This window comes from Siphateles boraxobius, unplaced genomic scaffold (assembly GCF_051911475.1).
Source record: "Siphateles boraxobius isolate OS27281-9 unplaced genomic scaffold, OSU_SipBor_1 13, whole genome shotgun sequence".
Taxonomy (NCBI): Eukaryota; Metazoa; Chordata; class Actinopteri; order Cypriniformes; family Leuciscidae; genus Siphateles; species Siphateles boraxobius.
The window spans coordinates 8,382,894-8,409,195 of NW_027508733.1; the positions used below are offsets into that span (position 1 = coordinate 8,382,894).

General features: G+C 38.0%; 1 protein-coding gene and 1 pseudogene across 5 annotated transcripts in view; both read right to left on the reverse strand.

Moving 5' to 3' along the window:
- The window catches only part of LOC143735331 (ribonuclease-like 3 pseudogene), a 144,394-nt pseudogene extending 120,522 nt beyond the window's left edge, over nucleotides 1-23,872 (reverse strand). Inside the window, exons 1-3 of one of the 4 annotated variants that reach the window (XR_013203091.1) lie at nucleotides 18,736-18,821; nucleotides 15,207-15,268; nucleotides 14,982-15,092 (exon numbers count right to left, since the gene is read on the reverse strand). The product of XR_013203091.1 is annotated as a ribonuclease-like 3 pseudogene, transcript variant X5 (transcript). Of the gene's footprint in view, nucleotides 1-14,981; nucleotides 15,093-15,206; nucleotides 15,357-18,735; nucleotides 18,822-23,841 lie in introns of those variants that run through there. The other 3 variants (XR_013203092.1, XR_013203090.1, XR_013203087.1) reach the window with 3 other exon arrangements.
- Nucleotides 1-26,302, reverse strand: part of LOC143736369 (uncharacterized) — a 402,538-nt gene that overhangs the window by 288,576 nt on the left and 87,660 nt on the right. The window lies entirely within an intron of this gene.

Consider the following 26,302-nt stretch of genomic DNA (forward strand, 5'->3'; position numbering starts at 1 on the left):
GGGGGCACGTGAATGGGCATGACGCCACTGCTCAGAATTATCAGCCTCTCTCAAATTTCTCATTTGCATTAACTTGTGACACACACACTATTCAGACAGAATCAGACAGAATAGCTCCTCCCTAAACTCGCACTTACCAAGACATAAAGTGCAATCACCATCAAACACACACACACACACACACACACACATCTGACTATGAACCGCGCAAATTTCTTATTCATATCTTTTCTCTAAAAAGATTTTAAACCTTGCATTTTCCTGTAGCTTTTATCAAATTGTTTATGTCCTCTTAACCAGTTTCAAAGCATGTTTGTTCATTATTCATTTGATTTTAGAAAAGTCAGCTGTGTTTGCTTTGGTTCATTTATAATTACTTTGCTTCAGCTTGCTTTGGCTGACTGATAACAGAAAGATAGACAGAGTTACCATCCCTTCCTCCACTCAAGCAGTCTCTCTCACCTTAAACAAATAATCTTTTCCAACAGCCTCCTATGACTTTAATTTAGACAGAATGTAAATTCCTTACACTAACCTTTGACCATTGTTTGACCAGACTTATAATGGTCCATTGTCATGTCCGATGACCTGACATCTCAGCATTTTAAGAGAAAAGTTATTGCCCTTAACCCTCCTGTTACCCTCAAATTTGATAACATTTTTACCCACTGGGATCAATTTGACCCCAGTAATTTAAACCTCCACAATATGATTTTTATTTTTTTTACAAAGGTTTGTCTTAGGTAATCTATGTCTTTGTTGACTACTTAAGTAACCTTTTAAGTTGACATCCACCCACCACCCCCCTCCCCACCCCTTATACATCCAGAATACCCATTGCACGTCTATGGACAAATTTAAAAATCACCATAAAATCTTCCTGATTGACCTAAAATTGGAAAAGTATAAATATATTTGGTGTTTTATTTGTTTTATAATATTTCTAAGTATAGATTTTTGTAATCTATAACAATTGGAAAGAAAAACTATTTATTTTATCAAGGATAAAAACACGAGTTATGTTTGGGGTCAATCTCGCGAAAATTATGTTTTCCCCTCCCCCATGGCACGGGAAACATCAAAGTTCTCGCAAAAAATTATGTTTTCCACTCCCCATGACACGGGAAAGAATTATTAGTTCTGATGAGAATTATATCACATGTCATGTGAACTACTAGTGGTTCTCGCAATACTACAGATATGGTTATGTTAGGTTAGAGCCCTAAAACAGAGGGAAGTTTTTTGAATATAATATTGAATATGTAAAATTATAATGAACATTATAAATTCAAATTATAACATGTTATAGTGATCTCAATAAAACAACCAAAACACATGTGTGTGAAATTTAAATATTTCTTCTGTTTTATTATACAGCTTAAAGGGCCTGGGGTCAAATTGACCCCAAGGAACACCGATGCTACAAAATGTGTAAAGGACATTGAAAAAATATCAGTAGGTTAATTTTATGTTTACAGAGTTGTCCCCATTAAATTAGGAAAAGTCATTAAATCTGAAGCAAAAATAATAAAAAAATAAAAGCATGTATTTACAGACGTTAAACATTGAATGGGGTCAAATTGACCCCAAAGATAATAGGAGGGTTAAGGCAACTAACATCACAAAAAGTTTTGTTACTGTCTCCTCCACAACAGATAATTGCATTCACCTTATGGTCTCGCTGGCTCTTGAAAGCCCATTCCCATTAGCTCTTAATATATAATCTCCTTTTCTTCAGGGTTTTGTCCCCTGGCATAGTTATTAGGCATTTGTCACAATGAAAAACAAGCCATGCATTAAAAGCGGTTTTCTGGTGAGTGGTATAGAGGAACTTTGCATTTATGGGGTAGACTGCCGTAATTCCTTACAGCTCATCTACCCTAATGGTAAGGACGCTGCTGGCCTCACAGCTCCTGCTCAACTCTCATACCTGTCTCACATAAAAAATCTCCATTCAGGAAGTGCCCAGTGACTTTACAGTGATCCCCTGGCTTGGGTTGCCCTCTGTTTGGCCAAAGAGAATATTACCCGTCGTGGGGTGATCACCTCGTGCCCACATGGTGACCGCTCTTTCCCATCACAGAATCTTTTGATCGTTTTCTTCAACAGAATCACTTGTTTTCTGGAGCTTTAAGAAATGCACATTCAAGAGTCACAAGAGCCATTCAGACTGCCTGATAGTGTTCGCATAGGGAGACAGGTTAACAACAGTATTTAATCACTTAAATCCATTAAACCTAGAATAAACTAGTCAAAATATCTTCTATCATTCAAGGTCCGTATTATTATTTTAACCCTTTCATGCATGAATTATTATAACCTCAGTTAGGATTTTTTCCTATGTGTTTTTATTGCTCTTAGGGCATTAAAAACAAGATTTGATTTTTTAACAAATTTTCCAAAGAGATTTTCAGGTGTCCACTTGAGTGGACAGCATGCATTTATGGTTTAAACTGAAGAGATACTATATTAAACATAATACAATAATCAAACAGATAAAGTATGTGTATTTACCAAACTAATCAATACAATTATATCAAATCATGTGAAAACTATAAAATAAATACAAAAAATATAAATCCAAAATATTGCAAAGGCAATTGAACTTCATACAAGTTGCACTTCGTGTATCTTTGATATCAGAACATGAGGACGTGATTCCATCAGAAATTTCTACTGCCTGTGAAGGGACAACAGTGGAAACCACTCAGATGCTCCCTCCAGTGTACCAGAGTATGTCAATTTACCCTTATTAGAAAATAATTCTGATTATGTTCAAGATAGACACATTTCTAGCATAGGCCTCTTCTGAGAAAACCTAGCGATACGTATTTTTCAATCTCATCTGAAATTAGCAGTGTCACGGGAACACACGGGAAAACAGGAAGATCCAAATGCAGTATATTTATTATAAGGGCAATCCAATTCATAGTCATCCAGGCAGGGTTCAAAGTCCATTTTAGCAATCCAAACACAATAAACAAAACAAGAAACAGGCTAGAACACAGACCAGAAGTGTAGTGACGAATAACAACGAATCCGTACACATACTAACACAGACAGGGAATATATACACAGATCTAACAAGACTAACAATGAACAGCTGGGAACAATGATGACGGGGAACAGCTGAGTGCAATGAACTGATGAGTGACAGTGACAGACAGAATGCTGGGAAATGAAGTCAATAGTGAAGGACACCGTGATAACGAGAACCTCTAGTGACAAACAAGGGAACACAACCAGACACTGTGACATAACCCCCCCCCCCCCCCCCCTCTATGGAGCGGCTACCAGATGCTCCACGACAACACTAAAACACAACACAAGAGTTCAGGAGGGAGGTGGAATGGTGGAGGATCAGGGGGAGGGATGGTGGGCCAGGTCCATGAAGGGAGACAGGAACAAGAGGTGAGGGCTTGACCGGGGACCAGGGCAAAACAGAGAGTCTATCGGGCATCCAGGGCGAAACAGAGAGTCCATCGGGAGACCAGGGCGAAGCAGACAGTCCATCGGGCGGCCAGGGCGAAGCAGACAGTCCACCAGATGGCCAGGGCGGTGAAGACCCTTCGGGCGGCCAGGGCGGTGAAGACCCTTCGGGCGGCCAGGGCGGTGAAGACCCTTCGGGCGGCCAGGGCGGTGAAGACCCCTCGGGCGGCCAGGGCGGTGAAGACCCCTCGGGCGGCCATGGCAGAGGCTCTGGAACAGACACCGGCTCAGGAACAGCAACCGACACCGGCTCAGGAACAGCAACCGACATCGACCCGGCGGCGGCCATCCTGTCTGGGGGCACTGGAACAGGCTCAGGGACAGACACTGGCTCCGGCTCAGGGACAGACACTGGCTCCGGCTCAGGGACAGACACTGGCTCCGGCTCAGGGACAGACACTGGCTCCGGCTCAGGGACAGACACTAAAACTGTAACAGCCACAAGAACAGACACAAACACAGAAACAAACACTGGCTCCGGCTCTGGAACGGGCACTGGCTCCGGCTCTGGAATGGGCACTGGCTCCGGCTCCAGCTCTGGAATGGCAGACAGTGGCATCTCCAGGATCCGAGCCAGACGCTCCAAATAATCCATCATAGCCTTGGCGGCCACACAAATGGGCATCTCTTGATCTATCTCTGGCTGGGCAGACGGAACGTGAACAATCTCTGACTGGGAAGACGTGACGTGAACAGTCTCTGGCTGGGCAGACGTGACGTGAACAGTCTCTGGCTGGGCAGACGTGACGTGAACAGTCTCTGGCTGGGCAGACGTGACGTGAACAGTCTCTGGCTGGGCAGACAGAACGTGAACAGTCTCTGGCTGGGCAGACGTGACGTGAACAATCTCTGGCTGGGCAGACAGAACGTGAACAGTCTCTGGCTGGGCAGACGCGACGTGAACAGTCTCTGGCTGGGCAGACGCGACGTGAACAGTCTCTGGCTGGGCAGACGCGACGTGAACAGTCTCTGGCTGGGCAGACGCGACGTGAACAGTCTCTGGCTGGGCAGACGCGACGTGAACAGTCTCTGGCTGGGCAGACGGAACGTGAACAGTCTCTGGCTGGGCAGACGGAACGTGAACAGTCTCTGGCTGGGCAGACGGAACGTGAACAGTCTCTGGCTGGGCAGACGGAACGTGAACAGTCTCTGGCTGGGCAGACGGAACGTGAACTGTCTCCGAATCAGCCTCCAGAAAAGCGGCGGGCTGCTGGGACACGGCCTCCGGGTCTTTGGAGAGGCTAGGGGTCTTCCTCCTCCTCCGCCGTTTCCGCTGGTGATGTGCGCGCTCTGGGCTGGATGGAAACGGCGCCGGATGAAACTCTGGACTGGATCGCACCAGCCCAGGGTCGAAGAGTGGCTTGAGTGGAAAATGGTGTTGGAATTCCTCTCGACCACCTCCTCCGCTGCGACCTCCACGGGTCCCGCGAAACTTGACCAACCGGGTCCCCTCAAACAAATCCCTTCTCTCCCGCTCGGTGGCTGGGGAAGAGATATTAAAAAACATACCGCTGGATCTTGTTTGTGACGGATTCGTTCTGTCACGGGAACACACGGGAAAACAGGAAGATCCAAATGCAGCATATTTATTATAAGGGCAATCCAATTCATAGTCATCCAGGCAGGGTTCAAAGTCCATTTTAGCAATCCAAACACAATAAACAAAACAAGAAACAGGCTAGAACACAGACCAGAAGTGTAGTGACGAATAACAACGAATCCGTACACATACTAACACAGACAGGGAATATATACACAGATCTAACAAGACTAACAATGAACAGCTGGGAACAATGATGACGGGGAACAGCTGAGTGCAATGAACTGATGAGTGACAGTGACAGACAGAATGCTGGGAAATGAAGTCAGTAGTGAAGGACACCGTGATAACGAGAACCTCTAGTGACAAACAAGGGAACACAACCAGACACTGTGACAAGCAGTGTTGGGGCATGCATAACTTATTCAGATTACTTTTTTGATGTTACAAGTAAAGTAACGCATTACAAGTAACATGCATTATGTAATCAGATTACTTTTTGGTGTTACGAGGAAAGAAAAGCATTACAATATCGTACATTACGAAATCAGATTACTTTTTGATCTAACAAGTAAAGTAACGTATTACAAGTAACATTCATTACGTAATCAGATTACTTTTTGATGTTACGAGTAAATAAATGCATTACAAGCAACATTCATTACGTAAACAGATAACTTTTTGATCTAACAAGTAATGCTTTACGTACAGTAATTAGATTACTTTTTTGATGAAATGAGTAAAGTAATACATGTCACATAAATTATGTAATCACATAACTTTTTTCGATGTCAATGAAATTAACATTCTAATAATACAAATACATTTATTTACAGTCAAAAAAAGTCACAAGTATTTTCAAAAACAATATTCACAGTATAAGTATGAATTGTAGCTGAAATATAGCCATTGATGCATGAGGTCCACTACAGTGGACAGGTGATTAATCAGATTTTTCTCCTAATCTAAAATCAAAACTTGGAAAATTTTACTGTCATATGACTCATTAGATATTGCTTGATGCTGCAATATTTTTTTTACCTACAAGAGTCTCCTAGGATAGAAAGAATGGGTGGATATTCCGGAGCAACTTGGCATGTCTGACTGACCATTGGCCATCTTGGTTTGGAGGGGGAAAAACTCGAAACACAACGGCTTGCAACTTGGTTGCAATGTATAGGATGATGCACCAGGGTCCACTGAAGAGATTGATGTGCAACTTTGCCATCAAAACCCTTGCAAATTCAAGAAAATGCTTTTTTAATAGCTGTCCACTGTAGTGACCACTATGCATGAAAGACTTCTTTAAAATCATTCAATTTTGCTCCTAATATTTACAAATTGTCCTCTGATTTGATCAATTCTGAACTGCCTCTAGCATGATTTCTTTTATCATTTTCCATATCTATGGTTTTCAACTGAAAACACTGTGTTTTACTATAAATAGCTTATTATCACTTATAACACAGGCTCAGATAACAGCTTTTAGCTGTCATTGAATGATAGAGAGACTTTTGAGGCATTCAGGATTGATACCTTTGCCCTTTCATACACTTCTAACTTCGGGCTTTATCTACCACCTTTTAATTCTAGCCCAGCTTAAGGCATCTTTTCAATAAATTACATGTGTTTTCAATATAAGCATAATTTTTATAGTTTTCTTTTGCCCATGCAGGGAATTTAAACCACTCAGATTGAGTCTCTGTGGCACTGGCACACACCAGATTCAGATATGCAAATTGTTTCAGCCAAATCACTAGCTTATTTTCCAAAATCAACATAAATCAAATCACTAAATCAACACTAACAAGCTTTTGTTTAATCAAATGCCTTGTTTACACATTTTACATTTAGCAACTGTTAATCCTGTAACACTGCTTTTGCTTAGCCTATTTTATCTTTATAAAAATAATAATGTTTCAAATTTCATCTAAATTTTAAATCTCATTCTTGTCAGGTTCTCAATTACCATAGTTTAGTATCTAACTTCCATGTTTTCTCTTCTAGGAGTTTACCAATCTGCAATTAGGATAATCTAAAACCTTTCTTTAAGCGTTTTTGTTACCATTACTTTTAAGAGTATTTTGCAACTCATTTCTTATCTGTAATTTTACATAAACTGGTACTTTTTAGTTCTTTCCTTTTTTTAAAAGGAATTCCTCAAGTCTTCAATCTTATGACATTATTTTTGATCTCCTGTTCTTTCAAACAATGTATTGTTTGAAATGTACAATATAGTGTCGTATCTTTCAAACAATGTATTGGTTAACCTTATTACTTGACAAAATGATATTGTAAACACGCGATCAATGTAAACAATGTAAAATTCGGGATCACCAGTGATCCCTGTGGCTCAAGGGGTTAAAGGCATTCTATGCAGAAATTCTGTTTTTGTCAAACAGCGACCCCTAGAGTCGCTGTGTGGAGTACCTGTATGTAACGTTACTGTCGTAAATAGCACTCACACAGAGATGTCTCTGCACTCACGGCCTGATCCCCTCCCCCTGTATAACGGTACCTGTTCAGTAGGAGGGAAGCTGTAACCAGTGGAAATGAGGTGTGGCCCCTTTAAGAGCTGCGCCGCGCGCGCTCTGTTGAACTGTCGGCAGTCTCTATTGTATGTGCGCCTCGAACACCACATGTATGCGAGTTATTTCTGTTTGATGCTCATTCTTATCCTATTTTTGTTTATCAAGTAACGCTGTGGACAGTAGAATGTGTGACAGACAGTTACACGAGTTCGATTGGGGAATAAAGTGCAAGTTGTGAGATGCCAATTGCCTCCGTGATTAACTTCATAACTTCATCTGTGAGCTATCCCTATTTTTCCTCCTGACACAACGCGTTACAAAGCGTCGGACATCAAACAGGCACAGATAGCCTCCGAAGATGTCTACTAGTCCATCAACAAGAACGCCAGGTCAGCATCGCTTTGTATCCATTGCTGCTTGTTAGCTCTCGCCAGTGAGTGAAAGCCTGACCGAGTGAGACTTTTGTCCGGTTCCGCACGCGACCAGTTTCTCGTTTTCTTTTCCTTGACTCTTCCGACCGCGTTTTCTTCGTCGACCCTGACATGATTCACTTATGAAATGCGTGCTAGTGTCTTCCATAGAGGCTCCTTTATAGATTGTTGATGTATGTGACGTCGTGCCGTAAAGCAAGTCGTGATTCTCGCGAGATTTGTCGGGGGCGCTCCTCTCAAACTTGCATTGCTGGTTTTTCCAGCGGCGTCCCCCCTAGGGGTGTCGCAATATACCGGTATTGACGATAATCGTGATATTCAAAGCTTGAAATATCGACATCGTGTTAATTTAGAGTGTGGCAATATACCGGTATTGGCGATAACCACAATGTTTAAAATGAATAGGACTTTTATGATAACATGACACGTATACTCCAACGCCAGTTGAGGTGGCAGTATTGCACCCGCGACATCTATCAAATGAGAAGAAGACGCAGCGCGCGCCCGCGCAGCCACTCTGGTATGGGAGTTCTTCGGCTTCAAAGAAAACAGCACTTTAAAGGGGGTCGCACAACGGACGAGAAGCGCAGAGAATTCTTTAAAATTCGAACACATTATTTTCTAGGAGTTTACACACACCACCGGCACCATTCGGCGTCTGTCCGCGACGCCCAGCAATGGCTCGGATTTTCAGGTGAGATTCTCAAATCATTCAGTTAACGGATGCGCTCTGACTCTGAGGTAAAGTGTTCAGACTGCAGACTTAGCAACGATTGTATTTAATTGTACAGTACAATCATAACATAGTAGCCTACAGACATGATCTTAATTTCATAATGTCCTTAAACATAACAATATTGCTGGCCATGAACTGAGAAAGTGCGCGTCAGGTGTGCTACACGCGACGCGGCGCGGAGCTGCGCTTCTCGTCCGGTGTGCGACCCCCTTAAGCCCAATCTGCAGAATGTGTAGCCACCAACCTTTTTACCCATCTCCGTGTCCATCACCCTGCGGATTACGCTATTTTACAGAGAGTAAATTGCGATTATTTTACTAGTCATGGAATGGGAAATGTGACATTAACCTGTTAACAGCGGGTTTTTGTTTTCATATGTTTAAATAAAGGGTGATTATTAAGTACCCCGTTTTCTTTACTCGTCTTATTTTTGTATTTTTGTATTTGCACTTGATTTGTTTTGTTCAAATCTGCATGACTTGCACCGGCGCAAGCGCAACAATAGGTTTAAGAGCTTTTCAGTTCTTCAGGAGACATTCAGACAGTGTTTCGCTCCAGTTTGAAACCAGATATACTTCACATGCTTGCCTTACTTCACAAAAATGTGCATTCAAATATAAGAACGCAAGACGTAAAAATGCAAAAAAAAATTCCCCCAAGGTTTCTATAGATATCGCGATATATCGATATCGTGAATTATTTTGGCCACAATAACCGTGGTGTGAAAAATCTAACATCGTGACAGCCCTAGTCCCCCCCAAGCTTTACTACCAGAGTGATTCGCCCTACTATGAGTTTGTTTACCACCGAAATGACTTTGAAGCTGTTATATTAAGGTACAATTATTACATAAGTGTGCCTTTAAATGAAACCTTTAATTTCATCATGTTAACATTGATCTGCTTCCTAACCCACACCAACATCAGAACTCCCTGTCACCTTACCACATTTTTTAAAAGCCACCTTCTCGGTGGGCATTCACAGCTACGTGTTACATGGCCCTGCTGACCACAATTAAACAACTCTCTGACATCTGTTTGGTTCAAGTGTCAGCCACAACTACAGAGCAATGTGTCCCATTCAGGAATCTAAACAGAGCCTCTGATAAGCAGTTATCTGCCTTCCTTTGACCACCAGTGGCGGATTCAATCACAATAGCCAAATCATAATTCTCATCATTACCATTATCATTGACAGCACATTCATTTCCATAAACTGCATGGAAAATCATTCAACATATTACAGTTCTCTGGCATCGTAACCCCTCCTACCTAGTTTCTGTAATTGTCCTTAAAGATATCCCATATATTTAGTTTGGGCTGGTTTCTACTGCTTTCTGATGGTTCCTCTGAGCCCCCGTTCTCTCTGGGTGTTGCTATCCTCACACCTGTGAGGTCAAAAGGCTGGATAGGCCCCTTTGTCTCACCTGATTACCCATGCTAACGAGTTAAGAGGCTCTTCCTGACCATTTGCTATGTGTGTGGGTATGCCTTTGTTCTATGGAGGACCAATTCTACCATATTTAAAAATAAATACAGAAATAAATAAATGCTCAATAAATAAATAAGCATACAATTAATTGCCCCCAAAAATACAATAAACAAATAAATGTAGGTAGAAATTAAATTATACAGTGAGACATAAATGTATATATCTCTTTTAATTAGCTTCTTTATTTATTCACCTTTGTAATAATTACCTTATTTATTTATTGTCCGTTATAATCTTCAACTTTATTTATAAATTACTTATTTTTTGAAGTATTTATTTATGTGCATGTTATAATATTTTTGTCTGTTTTATTCTTCCTTTGTATTTTTTTACCCTATTTATTTCTTCAATGCTATTTATTTCTGCCTGTCGTTTTTACATTTCTGTATGCATTTCTGCCTCATTATGCAAATGAGGAGGGGCTGTGTCTTAAGGGGTCAACTTCTGCCCATTGGTTGGTTAGCATTTTACTGCATTGGTCGAATCTACATGCCACCGGCCGCAAATTTTTTTTTTTTTTTTTTGCAGGGTGGTAGGGGAAGACTCATTAATATTCATTAGGGAACTCATCCCTGATTGTCAATTTAAAAGATACATTTTAAAGTCAAGAAAGTCGCAGTTTGATGTAAAACTGTTGAGGTATAAGACTGTGAAAATACGTAATTAAAAAGTCTACAAACCCAAAAGGCACACATTTTCTCTCAATGAATGCAGCTAACTTTACTGAAGCTAACGTCTGTCATTTGTTCTATAGTCTTGCGTTATAATCGTAACGTTACGCCGTCATGCCTGAGTGTTTTGTACCAGACTGCACACACACGAGCAGCGGATCTCGCTCGTTGTTTCGCTTCCCGGGAGATGTAGTTCATTGAGCGATTTTCACATAAAACTAAATGTCACTCTTCTGTTTTATGACAAACTGCGACTTTCTTGACTTTCATAATTATCTTTTAAATTGACAAACATCACATGTGTAATTCAGGGCACAGTTCAGACGGAATAAAAAGATAAGTTGTCTCTCGCCATTGACTATCATACATATTTTTTCCGAAATAAGGTCCCATGAGCCGGAAGCGGAGGGGAGTGACTTAGGCTCTCTATGGGCAGAAGTTGACCCCTTAAGACCGCTTAAGACACAGCCCCTCCTCATTTGCATAATGAGGCAGAAATGCATACAGAAATGTAAAAACGACAGGCAGAAATAAATAGCATTGAAGAAATAAATAGGGTAAAAAAATACAAAGGAAGAATAAAACAGACAAAAATATGATAACATGCACATAAATAAATACTTAAAAAAATTAGTAATTGATAAATAAAGTTGAAGATTATACGGACAATAAATAAATAAGGTAATTATTACAAAGGTGAATAAATAAAGAAGCTAATTAAAAGAGATATATACATTTATGTCTCACTGTATAATTTAATTTCTACCTACATTTATTTGTTTATTGTATTTTTGGGGGCAATTAATTGTATGCTTATTTATTTATTGAGCATTTATTTATTTCTGTATTTATTTTTAAATATGGTAGAGTTGGTCCTCCATACTGTTCCTGCCAGGTATATGCAAATATTCCAGGAGAGAAAATACATGATTGAATAAAAAGAAAACCCACACTGTCAAAATGAAAAACTAAAATATTAATTTTTCCACAATAGTTCTTTCCTGCCCCCTTCAGCTGCTAGAAACCCTCACAGAAACACATGATTAAATGAAATTAACAGTTTGGAAACAAATGAATATAAGTATACAGAATTTTTCCGTAACAGTTTAACTTTGATCATACTTGTCCAGGGAAATTATCCCTGACCCATCATTTCCTTTATAAAACAGATAATATCTTTTTTCTTCAATGACTTAATATCAACATCATATCCGACACTATCCATTATTGATTTTCCAAAAAATCTAAGAAGGAAACAAAATAATCGTGTTTCAGAGGAACCAGTTCAACATACCCAGAGTCATTGTATTGTCCAGAGTTGCTCTCTAATAGGAAACCCAATGAAGTTCTCAGTTATGATCCATGCTAATGATTTGACAGGGTGAGGGTTAATGGATATCTATCTTATAATCTATATATATATATATATATATATATATATATATATATATATATATATATATATATATAGCTGCAATAAAATCAAGGAATATGAATTAAGGTCAATTTAAGGCTATTGCAGATCATTATATTTATGTGCCAAAAACAATTGTTTAATAATTTCTCCCTTACACTCTCCCTTACAAAAAAATTATTCACTTTATTAAGTTCAAGTATATTTTTAAGTATTCTAGTATTTTAATATCAGTGTAATACACTGTAAAACCTAACAGTTACTTTAAGTCTAGGCAATTTTGATTACACAACTATATTTTTCGATTGTACTGCAACTATAGTACAAGTGAACTGATAGGTATTCTGATAGTTTACAAGTCAAATACTTGTGGCACATGTTTGCCAGTCTGGCTGAATCTCTCATGGTTTAAGGCACTGAAGCACGACTTCCATAAATTGCAGTGAGCACACTAACAGAGACTTGCACGACGAAGAGCACGCCACTGAAAGATATCATTATACATTGTTATATCATTAACATTACATTGTTAAACTTTAAGATGTTTTTTATTTTTTAAAAAGCTAATGTTTTGCACTTGAAATAACATCTGAGTTTAAACAACTAAGATAGAAAAGACAAAAATCTAGTCGAAACAATAGCATAGTATAAGAGAGACAATATTTAGTGTCCCTGATTCCTCTATATTCACATCTTTGGTATCTCTCCCCACTTTTTAATTTACAAATGACTATAGGGAATGGCTTGTTACTTATAATCAGGTTTCTATAAAATAAAATATAACGCTTACAATTTAAAAGCATGTGGATCTATTGTAAGAACCATATGTTCCTGCCGCCTGTTCCTTCACTAATACAACCCACAGGAAGTGTAAATGTCATGTGACATGAACAGGTGATCTACACCACTGGTACACACCGCCATTGAACCAACCACTACTGGTTGAATAATCATTACATTTAACTCCATTCATTCACTGTTGTTCGTCAGTATCACTGGAGTTTTTATTGCAAACCTCGTGTGACCTTTAAACACTGGACAGTGCAAACATGACCTTGGCCAATTTAACTTGTTGATGGGAATTTCCCTGATTTGTTGTTATAAATTGTTATATAGGTAGATTTGCAAACATTCAAACAGAAAAACATTAATGAAGTTTTAAAGTCCGGATACCACACCAGAGCACATTTATCTAGATTTTTAAACAATCTCAAATATCGTGTTGTGATTCACACTGTTGATTTGACTGTTTTACTCTAAATCGGTGGTTGTCAGATCAACTAGCACATAAGATAACATGTCAAAATGTGAATGAAGTCAATGTGAGAATGTGGGGGCTGGGTTTCTACGTCTAATTCTAGTTGGGAAATACCGGTAATCATTTCGAACATTTCGCATTAAAATATGCGCACATGTCCCTATTTTTATTTCCATGCCTAATATGTTGAAAATGTCAAACGTTTCTTGTCTCGTCACACTCAGTTAGGATTAGGCTATACATGAATCAGGTAAACGCATATTTTAAATTCAAAAGGGACATATTTGAGAAAAATAGTTGTTTGCATCACTGGATGTTACTGTTGGTCGTTTAAAATTTATATCGCAAAACAGTTAACATGTAGCCTAAAAAATATTTTGCTAAATCATACTTCACTCTCTTTCAACATTAAACGGAGTCTTCTTGCTGGAATTCACGCTCTGCTTTTGCGGAAAGTAAAAGTTTGATTTGATTGGCCATCTCAACAATTTGGCCATTTTTAAATTTGGGGAGACTTGTCCTTGAGAACCACTGGCTCCAAATACTAAAAATGTGGTCATAAAACAATTCTGTTCGTAAATGATTCATTATAATTCATTGAATTTAATGTGTGATATAAAATTGAACAAAATATGAAGTGGTTGGTAACTTGGGTATTTTTCCTTCAGTTAGTGTTGTTGAGATGCAAGACAATCCAGCAGACGAGTTTAAGGGTAGAGAGAGTTTTATTGAGGATTACAGACAGGTGGAAACACATCTGTGTCTTTCAGTAGACTCGCTGAATCTGCACATGATAAGCAGAATTGAAGAAGTGAAGAATATAACATCAACTTAGAGAAATATTGTATAGATATTTTTAGAATTATGCTCATTTAAGGTAAATGATGAGAGACAGTGAATATATTCTCGTTCATATCAGAGTCTCATAAAGACAGACGTGTACATTTTCTATTTGTATTTTGTATTTATTTATCTATTTTATTTTTGGCTTCATGATTGACTCACTTTTTTTCTCTTTTTGCACTTAAGAAACAAAGGAAGATGGGAAAGGAGAAGTGAACAAATGATTAGCAAATAAAGCTCTGTGATGCTCCATTCAGCCTGACATCTGTACTTCACCTACATAATGTACAGGCCAGCCTCGCTCGCACTCCAACTCTATATAACGGGCAGGGAACAACCTCCCTGTATATGCACAGTTTGGCGGTCTCTCCCCAGATTGAAAATTACACTTGACCAAAGGAAAAGGCTGGTTGCTCGTAAACCGGCCAGTTCGTCCGCCACAGACTGGGTTAATATCATTTGCAAATGCTTGTATGAAGGTGTTGACAAGTTTGCAGCCACCTTCAGGTGCAGTGATGCTTCTGTTTTTGATTGTCTCGTTACACATTTCCACATTCACAAAAGGACCCCTATGCTGATTGAGGAAATGTAGATAGCGGGGCATTATATGTGCTGGTTGAGAATGAGTGGAGAACGACACACACAAGACCAGCAGCAGAATCACAGCAGACTGATGAATCTCCATGACCTGATGAACAATACACACATCAAAACACCTTTACTGACATGTGACTTATAAAGCAGTTTGGTTGTGATTAGTTGAGAAAATATTAAGATAAATTAAACAAATAAACGATAATACCTTGTTTTCTGAGTAAAGTGATTAAATGTTTAAAGAGTTTTCTTTCTTTTCTTCTTCCAAGGCTGTAAAACAATGAAAAGCAAATGAATGATCAAAACCTCAACTAATACTAGTGACACTTGCTCCACACCACTTATGTGCTGGAATGAAACTAACTGGCTTTAATAGACTTATGTTGTCAAAACCTTTTCCAGTAAACTTTTTTTATTTTATTTTTTTATTTTTTTTTTTTTGTAAAACCTAACATTCAGATATTCGACAGTGCATATTTGACTTTGTCCATTTTTTCAGATCGATATTTTCTCTGGTTGAAATTACATCACTTTTATTTGTCATCAATTAGAGTATTCTGGAAATATTCAACTATATGTTGCTATTCCCCCATTGATGTAATTATTAGTTATTGTGTTCTTTAAAATAAATACAGAAGAAATTGAGTATTCCTGAATGTTGGCTGTGTTATTTGAACGTGGTTAACCCCAAGTGTTTTCTACATGTTATAATATATGTCAGTTGGTGAAAGCTGTAATCATTCTCAAACACAAGAGAATAGTATTACGCCAATGGGGAAACTTTCGAAGAAACCTGAATTTCCAGTCCAACAGGACATATTTGGTAAAAGGTTCGTTTTTAACACAACCAATTGGCTATGTTTAAAACTATGTACATATGAAATAAATTAAAATGTCATAATTTATTACACATCAACAACAGCAATTTTATCGATTTTTTTTTAAAACCTACACTGTAAAAAAAAAAAAAAGTAAATTTACAGGTAACGGTTTGTATTTTTTTTTACAGAATTTTGCCATTTTGTCATTACAGTGAATGCCTGTTATTTTAGAGATATTTGTTGTAATTTAAAGGTCCACTATTAAATTTACAGGTAATTGCTTGTATTTGGGTTTACATCAATTTTACGTTTTTTTTAAAGGAAATTGTCTTTATTTTTACAGGGTTATTTGTAATTTTACATAAAATATTAAGTAATATTTTACAGATTACTTCTGTGAAATTAGAAAACAAAGAAAAGAAGGTATAACTGCAGAAATCATCAGCAGTCATTTAACAAGTTTACCTTGAAGATCATTAAGCGTGTGGGTGTTAACGTGAGTTTTAGGGTTAAATAATAGTATACAGGCTACATAGCTGATGGAAAATTCTTGCTGGATGAATGACCTTCAACTCAACCTTGCCAAGACAAAACTGCTTATGGTTTCAGCCAAACCATCATTGCTGTGATCCTGTTGATTTGTTTTATACATCATTAGGAGGATCAGGCCCTTCATATCAGAGGTGCACAACTCCTGGTCTAAGCTCTTGTTCTATCCAGACTGGACTATTGTAATGCTCTCTTGGCAGCTCTTCCAGCATCAGTCAAACCTCTGCAACTGATCCAGATGCTGCAGCAAGAGTGGTCTTTAAAGGTAGCCCTATACCTAAACTCACTACTTTATGTGTCCTCCAGAAGCTTGTGTTCTGCAAGTGAATGGCGCCTTGTGGTGCCATCATCCGAAAGAGACACAAAACCACTTTCACTGACCTTTACCTGGACTGTTTCCTGCTGGTGGAATGACCGGCCCAACTCAACACATTGTCAAGAAACTGCTAAAGATCCACCTTTTTCGTAAACCCAATAATACTAAACCTTTGTTAAAAAAAATAAATAAATAAAAAACCTTGCTATGTGTACTGTGCTAGACTAACTGGGACTTGTCACTGCACTTGTTGCTTCTATTTTTATCTTAATTGGTAAGTCACTTTGGATAAAATGTAATTGTAATTGTAAAAGTATAAAGGTATACAGCAATTGCTTTTTAATGTGGATATTTGTACATGTTCTAGATTATATACTAAGCTTCTATTTCCTATCAATCACTTATTTTGATGTTCAGTGTTTGTTCAATTACTAATACTGTAAATGTGCAGGTATTCTGTACTCATACATTTAGTACATTTAAAGGGGTCATATAATGCCATTTTTGTACAAGCTAATATGATTCTTTAGGGTCTAAATTAAAAGTTTGTAATATACTTTATTTAAAAATTATCATTAGTATTGTAAGAAAACACTTATTTTACCTGGTCAAAAACAGCTCTGTTTTCAGCACGCCGTTTCAGTGCATATGACTTTAAATGATAATGAGCTTCGCTGACTCCGCCCCTCTGTTCTGTGCTACACCGTTTCTAACACAATAACACAATAACCATAACGCGCTGTTCATTATAAACGTGGGATTATGAATTATATTGAGAACGTCGTACATAGAAAACATGCCGTAATGTTCCCTGAGTGTAAACCTTAGCCGCATTCATCGTGAAGCGTGCAGCTAGCGATTTGCAAAGATTAGTATAAATATTAATATAAAGGTTAATAAAACGCTACACTCACTTCAGTTCTTCTGGAGGTGCAGGAACACGAATAGTTGGTATCGATTCCTTTTTTCAGGAGCAGCTTCTTAGCAAAACCAGCTTTATACTGATCCTCGTTTATAAAGCAGTCTGGTGTGTGAAATGATTCGCGCAAACATGAGAGCATTGACGTTGATAGTGGGGAATATTCCCTTCGAAAACAAACTCAGCCACTGCGTCTTCAGCGGTTCGGATTTAGGAACATTAAAATTACTGCTGTGTTCGTTATTACACCCAAGAACAGAACACCACAACCGCTTAGACGCCATTCTGCTCAGTGACAGTGCTCCAGCGTACTTTTCGGCACAACACCGGTCCGCGCGCACTATGATTGACAGCTCGATCACGAGGGAGGGCGGGTCTGTGTTGAAACGCTGCTGTCAATCAACAATCGTGGGAGGGGCGTGCGAGCTTGTGACGTCACAGGCTCGAACGGCTCGATTTGAGGCAGGGGAAAACATATAAGGAGATTAAAACAAAATCACTGGATGGATTTTTATCATTATATGATGGATGTGTACAGGCACTGCCAACACACATTTCAGTACAATCAACTTGTAAAAGTGCATGTACCATTATATGACCCCTTTAACAGAAATTGACTGTAAATTTGCTGTTATTAAGAGATTGGTCAAAGTTGTGAAATTGGATCTGTACAAATAAAAATAAAAATAGAAACTGTAAATTTACAAACATTTGTATTTGAATTTATGTACTTATTGAATTGTTATACATAATTTCATTGTTATTTTACACAGAAAAACTATATATTAAAAGAAAATTAATTTTTCTTTTTATGAGAATTTTTTTTCCACAGCAGTTTGACTGTAAAAATACAGACAATGTTTATGGTAAATATCCGTTTTCAAAAAACAACATTTTTCCATAAAATAATTTAAGGTTTTTTACTGTAATTTGACGGTAAGTGGTTGGCAACTTTGCTGCCAGAGTTTTTACCGTTATTTTACGATATTTTTTTTTTTACAGTGTATGCTATTTCTTTTCTTTCTAGACCAAGGCTACGTTTCCCGATAATGTCATCTCTTATAGCGCTACGCTAAAGGTATACCATTTCTAGGCGTGTTCCCCGAACTATACCTTAGGTTGCTTCAAATACCTTCTTACGTGCAACGTTACAGGTGCTGTCTGTGGCGATGCTGATGAATCTGCTGATATCGATGGCTCGAGAATCAATTATTCACTCATACAATTCACTGCGTTATGTGAGATAGCGGACACTCATCTAAGATGTAAGTTTTTCTGAAAGTGTGTTGTTTTTAATTTTGAGACTCACTACCAGTACACTCAATATGATTTATTGATACACAACCTCTTTCCAAATTGGCTGCTTTAAAAAGAACAGCAATTTACAAATACACAATTTTTGGGGAAAAAATGAGATACTTACATATTGCAGTCTGTAGTTTGCGGAACGAGCCTTCAGTCCTGTCACAAACTCTGTTCAGCAAAGTTTAGGTATCGCTGGTAACTCAGGTTTGGATCCTCTGGCTTTTAATACTCAGATGTGAGCAAATAAAAGTGTGAACAGCCAATCACTGAAGAACAAGAGATTAGATCAGAGAATATCAAAGACTTTAAATATTTGCACAAGAAATAGGAGGCAAACTTTTGAAAAAGCAACACAGAAAATAACTAAATGTTTCATTTTGAAAGTGAATTTATTTTTTGGCCCAGAACAAGGAAAAGTCCATCCAGAATTTCCCGCCTCAAAAACCGCACTCAAACCAATCAATTAATCTTAACTTTGTTTTTCTGAATAAACAAAGCATGTGAATAGTACGGATTACTACATTTTTACAATTAAGTTAAGACATTAAGTAAAGTTAACTAAAATGTTTTAGTAGAATCACTGTTGGATTTTACAGTGTAGTAGGCAGGGTTAGAATAAGTTGACATGCAGCAAAATTACTTATAGTCAGAAAAATATCTTTTGGAGGAGCATCACAAAAAAGAGTTTCCAGATATTAAGCAGACAGTCTACTAATACTCTAATGAGAGTTAGTTGAACATAGTTGAAAAGTTTATTATCGTCAACAGAATGATCAAAAGGGACCATCAAAATAAAGTTTCACCTAAAATGTATGTCTTCAGGACATACAGTTTTTAAATATTGTAAAGAATAAATCAAGTATAAGGAAGGCATTTTGTAGTCAAATTGTTTGTAATAGTGAGAACTGGAACTGGCCCTAATTTAGTGTTGGATATAAAGACACACAACAGGTAACCAATAATCTGTCAATATGTGTCATGGGTTAATCAGGGAAATGAGTTCAGGAAAGGGTGCGGTTTATTTTAACAGAGGGTAATGCAAAACACCGGCAAGGAACAAGGAAATGTTATTTTTTTAATCAAATTTCAAACAGACAAAGTCAATGTACAGTCACAACTGCAATAGTTCATATAAACATTGAAAAACAAACAGCCAGGGGGTATAGGCTAACCACTATGTAAATATGTCAAAGGCTTCAGTTATAATATATTTTTTATTATTATGTTAATTAAACAAATCACCTTGATATATCATCGGTTACTCTGGAGGAGCTCAGAGTAGCCGCTGCTCCTCCACATCGAGAGGGGGCAGCTGAGGTGGCTCATGCATCTGTTTCGTCTGTTGTTATGTTAATACAGCTAGAGGGTGTGTGTGAGACCAACCCGATCTCACGACCAATTCGTCTGAATTTGACGAGTGATTAAAAGATGGCTAATTCGTAACAATTCGTACGACCTCACTCGTACGAATTTGTACGATTTGTCTAAACCCACGTGATGGGTAGGTTTAGGGGCGGGGTCAGGGGTAGGTCATTCGTACGAATTCATACGAATTGGGCAACTCGTCAAATATGTACGATTTAGCAAAAATCTTACTAATTCGTACGAGTGAGGTCGTACGAATTGTTACGAATTAGCCATCTTTTAATCACTCGTCAAATTCAGACGAATTGGTCGCAGGTGGTTGGGCAAGTGACCTTTGACTACATAGGTGAGAAGACCCCCTGGTTTCGGGTCGTAAAGTTCCTTTGTTCCTCTTGTCTAAACAAGAGATAGAACAGTATAAGACTGCTAGCCAGCCTTTGCTTGGGGTCTCACTCCGCCTGCAGCTGGACTGTGGTTGGACTGGGAACAATTCTTGTGAGAATAAATCTTTTAAAATACAATTGGAATCTTGATGTCTCTTACGCTGATGATGCTGTTTGTTTAATTATTGTTTTTGCCACAACAGGGCCTACGTACTTTCAGTGCTTGGCCCCTAATTTAGCCTAACCCTAACCCTAATTTATATCATAACAGCTATTCAGCTGAGGTTCATCACTTATTGGGGTACCCTGGAAACATTTCTGTTGTGTTCTGTGCTTTTTGCAGAGTTTCTGTATTTGGTTGTGTTGTGAGTATTTGGAGCACACGTGTGTTGTGAAACTGAAGAAGACGTTTTCTTAATTGGCAGGTGTTTTTCTATTTGCATGTGTTTTCTTCAGTTGCAGCGAGTTGAGCTCTCTCGTCCACCGTACAAATAGCTTAAAATCGATCTTGATGAGTTTAAATGTCATGTGATATGAACATGTGACCTACATCTACATCACTGGTACACACCGCCATCTACTGGTTAAAGAATCATTACATTTATCTCCATTCATTCACTGTTGTCCATCAGTATCACTGGAGTTTTTATTGCAAACCTCACGTGACCTTTAAACACTGGACAGTGCAAACATGACCTGTTTAACTCGTTGATGGGAATTTCATCACCCTTATTTGTTATTATATATTGTTATAGGTAAATATTTCGATAAATCTTACCTCACTCTCTCGTTCGCTTATATAAAAAGGAAAACATTGATGTTTCAAAGTCCAGTTTATATGAGATCCTTCATAGATCTATATGATCTAAAATATTGTGTTGTGATTCACACTGTTGATTGGATTGTTTTACTCTAGATCAGTGGTTGTCAGATGAAGAAACACATATGATCACACTGAAGTGTCACTAACATGTGAATCATCTATTCTTGCTGTGCACAGTCAATGTAAGAAAGGGTTACTTAAACAGTAAATACATGAATGATTTGTGTCATTCGCGACCTAGATCTACATCTCTGGATCTCTACCTGTCGCAATAATATAAAACTCTCCAGATATTCGAATAAAAATTACAGATGAATAAAATAAGGCATATTTTGTTGCCTTTTGGATGAGCTTTTGAGCAGATGTTTTATACCATCATCACTGTCCTCATCATTGTGTATCAGACATTGCTTGTGACATAAAGGTGAATTGCACTTATTCAATCATCAAAGATTCAATTATTGTTGTGCATAAAAATATACTTATACACACCTCGGGGCGTTAGCGACCCTGATTTTAACAAAAAATGAATGGGAAACCAGGCATTCTTTTATCATTTTTTTAAAGTCCCCGTTATATAATTTGTATAATGAATTGATTGAGGAATACTAAGAAGGTTGATGACTTGTGAATGGCCCGAGGTATGCGTTACAGGGTTCAAGGTCTAATGATTAGACACGCAAAGCTATACAAAAAATTGTAGTCCTGAAATTAGATGTACAACATGGTAAAATAAAATGCACATTTTAAATGTTTTTTTCTACAGTGGCGTGATTTACCACAGTTTGAAAACCACTCGCTCTTAACACAAAGAAATGTGACTCTAAGCCATAAAACATTTCTGTTCATAAATGTTGGTTTATCAATTATTTGTTGATCTCAATGTGTGGAAATGAAAAATAAACTAAATATCTAGGTACTATATGTATCCTCTGTTCACTTTATCGTTGCGTCAGACTGCAGTGGAATGGAGCCAAGGGGAATATTTGATAAACAGTTGAGTCTGAGCAGTGAGCTTGCTTGTTTGTTGTTGTTAGTTTACCTTATCTGTTAAACACACAGGGAATGTGCACATTCATTTTGATCCTACTTTAATGGAATTAATCTAAGAATTTCATGCAGAAATAGTAGTTGTACGTGTTATATGCGTAAGAAAGAAACTGCATCCGTAACCTCATACAGTATTTGCATGTATACCAGTAATGATATGGAGAAAACTACAGTACCTTTGTATGACAGCTTACTTATAGATTCCAAATTTCCAAAGCAGAGATGAGAAGAGAGAAAATATACCCTGTTTCAATATCTGATTAACATGATTCCCACCAAGGAATGTCAACCAGAAAAACCTGATCTGTTAATGTGAGGTCATGTTTGTACCAGTTTCACTCATGTTGGGGTGAATCATAGAGATTTAAATCTTTAAATCACACACTTAAGCTTTTCATCGGAAGTTTCTCTGGAGAAGTTTCAGGGACAGAAATTAAGGTAGGCTAAATGAGATGTCCCACTAAATGTATTATATTTACAGATTGAAAAATTTGATAGGAGCTCTGCTCAATGGAGTTATCTTGGGAAATAGGAACACATTTCTCCCTCTCACGTGAAGATGGAGAGATCAGAGAAGTCAGAGATGATTCATTATAACAACTCCCAGTACTGTATCTTCAATCTGCACAATCAAGTCTGTTTTTATTCCATTTCACAAGACATTCTGACGCTCAGTTAAAATGTGACCTCTCTCTTGATTTGACCGACTGCTTAAAAGCAATCATGAATTATGATTTTGGTCTGGTGAGACAGTTTTTTGATGTTCATGAAATTTAAGAGGAAGGAATATGAGTCAAGAGCTAATTGAAAGCATTTTTTTAAAGAATTTACAACACTAAAGCACAACTTGCATAAAAACACAGTAGACTTGCATAGAAAAGAGCACACACTCTCTTAACATTTTGTCTCTGTTTACACTAGGTGAGCGTCTTGGTTACTATTAACCTCCATTCACTGATGGAGGGAATGAGACGTGATGTCAATAACTGACACGGGGGTCACATTTGGGAGCCCTAAACACCTCTGAGACTTCAGCAAAGGCCAATGAGAATTGGCGAGTGGAATTTGCGTGCTACGGGTATTTCAGCAGACAGTTCAACATCGTGGCCGGAGGGACACCACGTCTCATTCCCTTCATCAGGGAACAGAAGTTACAATCGTAATCGAGATGTTCCCTATCTGTCAGTCACTTTTACGTGGTCTCGATTATAGTCTAAAGTTACTTTGTTCACCCAGCTGTGCATGTTTTCGCTCCAGTTCTTTTTTTTTCTTCTGTATTTGTGTTAAAGACATTAAGTTCTAAAGGTCTTACCTTGTTGTTTTGGGTAAATTAATATTTAGTTCTAACACATTTATTTTGTCTGAAGGCTTTACATTAATCAATAATATGGTATTGAACAAACCTCAGATATAATTGCACTGTCCAGTGTTAAATATTAAAAATGTGGTCATAAAACAATTCTGTTTGTAAATGATTCATTATAATTCATTGATTTTAATGTGTGGATGAAGTGGTTGATAACTTGTCATTTACTCTTTGAATAAAAGCAAAGACAAAGAAATTAAGTAATTGGATATTTTTTCTTCAGTTAGTGTTGTTGAGATGGAAGACAATCCAGCAGACGAGTTTAAGGGTAGAGAAGTTTTATTGAGGATTACAGACAGGTGGAAAAACATCTGTGTCTTTCTTCACTCGTCTGTTTTTGCTCATTCTCTACTCACATTAAAGTTTTGTAATGCTCAAAAAGTGTTAACAGAGTGCTTAAATTCAGTAGACTAGCCGAATCTGATCATGAAAAGCACAATTACACACAGAGACATGCATGAAGAAGTGCAGAATATAACATCAACTTAGATAAGTAACAAAGTAATTTTAACATTATGCTCATTTAAGGTAAATGATGAGAGACCTTGAAGATATTCTCGTTCATATCAGAGTCTCATAAAGACAGAGAAGTACATTTTATTTTACCATAAGTTGAACTTGTGTGCTGTTCTTCAAAAGGACATGAAAAAAACTTTTTTTCTATTTTGCTCAAATATATATGTACATGTACAGTTGTGCTTCAATGAATTCATTAAACTATGACGTGTTAACCTCTAACTGAGGTCAAGTATTTATTTATCTATTATATTTTTGGCTTTGTGATTGATTCTGATTGTTGATGGTTTTTTTTCCAATTGAAAAAACAAATGGAGACAGGAAAGAAGAAGTGAACAAATGATTATCAAAATATTGTAAAGCTCTTTTCAGTCTGTCATCTATACAATAATTATGTCTTCGGTGTAATGTACAGGCCAGCCGTGTTCACAACCCAACACAATCCTACGAGTCTCTCTAACCCCTCTGTATTCACAGTGTGGCTGTGTATCCCCACTGTGTTTTTTACAAATGACCACAGGAAAAGGATTGTTACTCACACGGTAAATGCCGTATGGAGTTCCTGCTTTACCACAAACTGCGGTAGAGTATCCGGTTTCAGTTTTGGGGAATATGTATTCAATAATTCATAATTCATAATTAATAATTATTCATACGGGTTTGAACCAGATACTTATATGTTAAATCGCCCAACGAGGGGGACAATCTGTTACCTGCATCTGTATTCATATCTATACCTCGGCAATTAACCACAAGAGATTATGATCAACCACAGATGTACAGATATTTTACAGACAGGTTAAAATTAGCTCAATTGTGTATTAGTACTCAATCAAAACGGGTTATGATTAAAATATTAACATATCAATTGTCTAGTATAAATAACTTCTAATGGAATTAATCAACTACCAAATAATCTGTTCGCCAGCGAACTGACCGTACAGTATTCTATCAATCCTCACGAAAGTTATCCTTGTAGAAGGACCAGAAAGGCAATTTCTCAGGCCTCGGGAAACAACCTCACTTTTCCATAAACAAGATACTGTTTAAAGTATCTTTAATTTGTCAGCTTGTAGCTGATCGAAGCATTTAAGTGACTCGGGTATGAGCATGAAGACAAGAGTCAATAAATGAATATATGTATTTAATAAATGCAAAACTACGTATACGGTTACTAACGTTACAGGAATAAAATGTATATACAGACAATAACACAACGACAATGAACAAAACACTAAGAGGATCTGAGAGTGAAAGAAACAATGAGAGGGTGAATGAGAGATAGAGAGAGAGGGAGAGAGACTGGAGGTATCAGTGGCAAATTACAGACTTTAAGCCCTTTGAGAGACAACACGGAAAAACACCATCTTAATGTTCTGAGAACTCGCTAAACGAGTATACTTGCATGGTCTTTATGTTGCCGAACACAGCTGCGTGAGTGAGCTGCGTGTCTTGTGTGTTCCGTTGGAGCGTCACGTGGTTGCGGCTGGTCCGGGGAGCGCGCGTGTGTGGCGTCCCTTCGGAGTGTCACGTGGTCTGCAGCTGGTCCGAGGAGCGCGCAATTTCAAAGGCTTAAGGTCTTTGACGTAAAGTTACCAAAGGAATAATTCAGACTAAGTTCATTTCCTTTCGTGGAAGTGAACAGAGTCGAATACAGAAAACAAAACTCAACAAAACAAAACAAAACAAAGAACATAAAAGATTCCTGCGGGAATCACGGAACATGAGAATTACATGTCGAAGTGAAGGAGGTAGGAGGCAAGAGAGAGAGGAGGTGCCTGGTGCATCTTCTTTAAAGACACTTCTGTTCACGCCTCATCTGGAGCGAACTGGCCAATGACATGCACCAAAGCTTTTGGCGGCAGAATTCCCTTTGTCTTGTCGAAGCTCG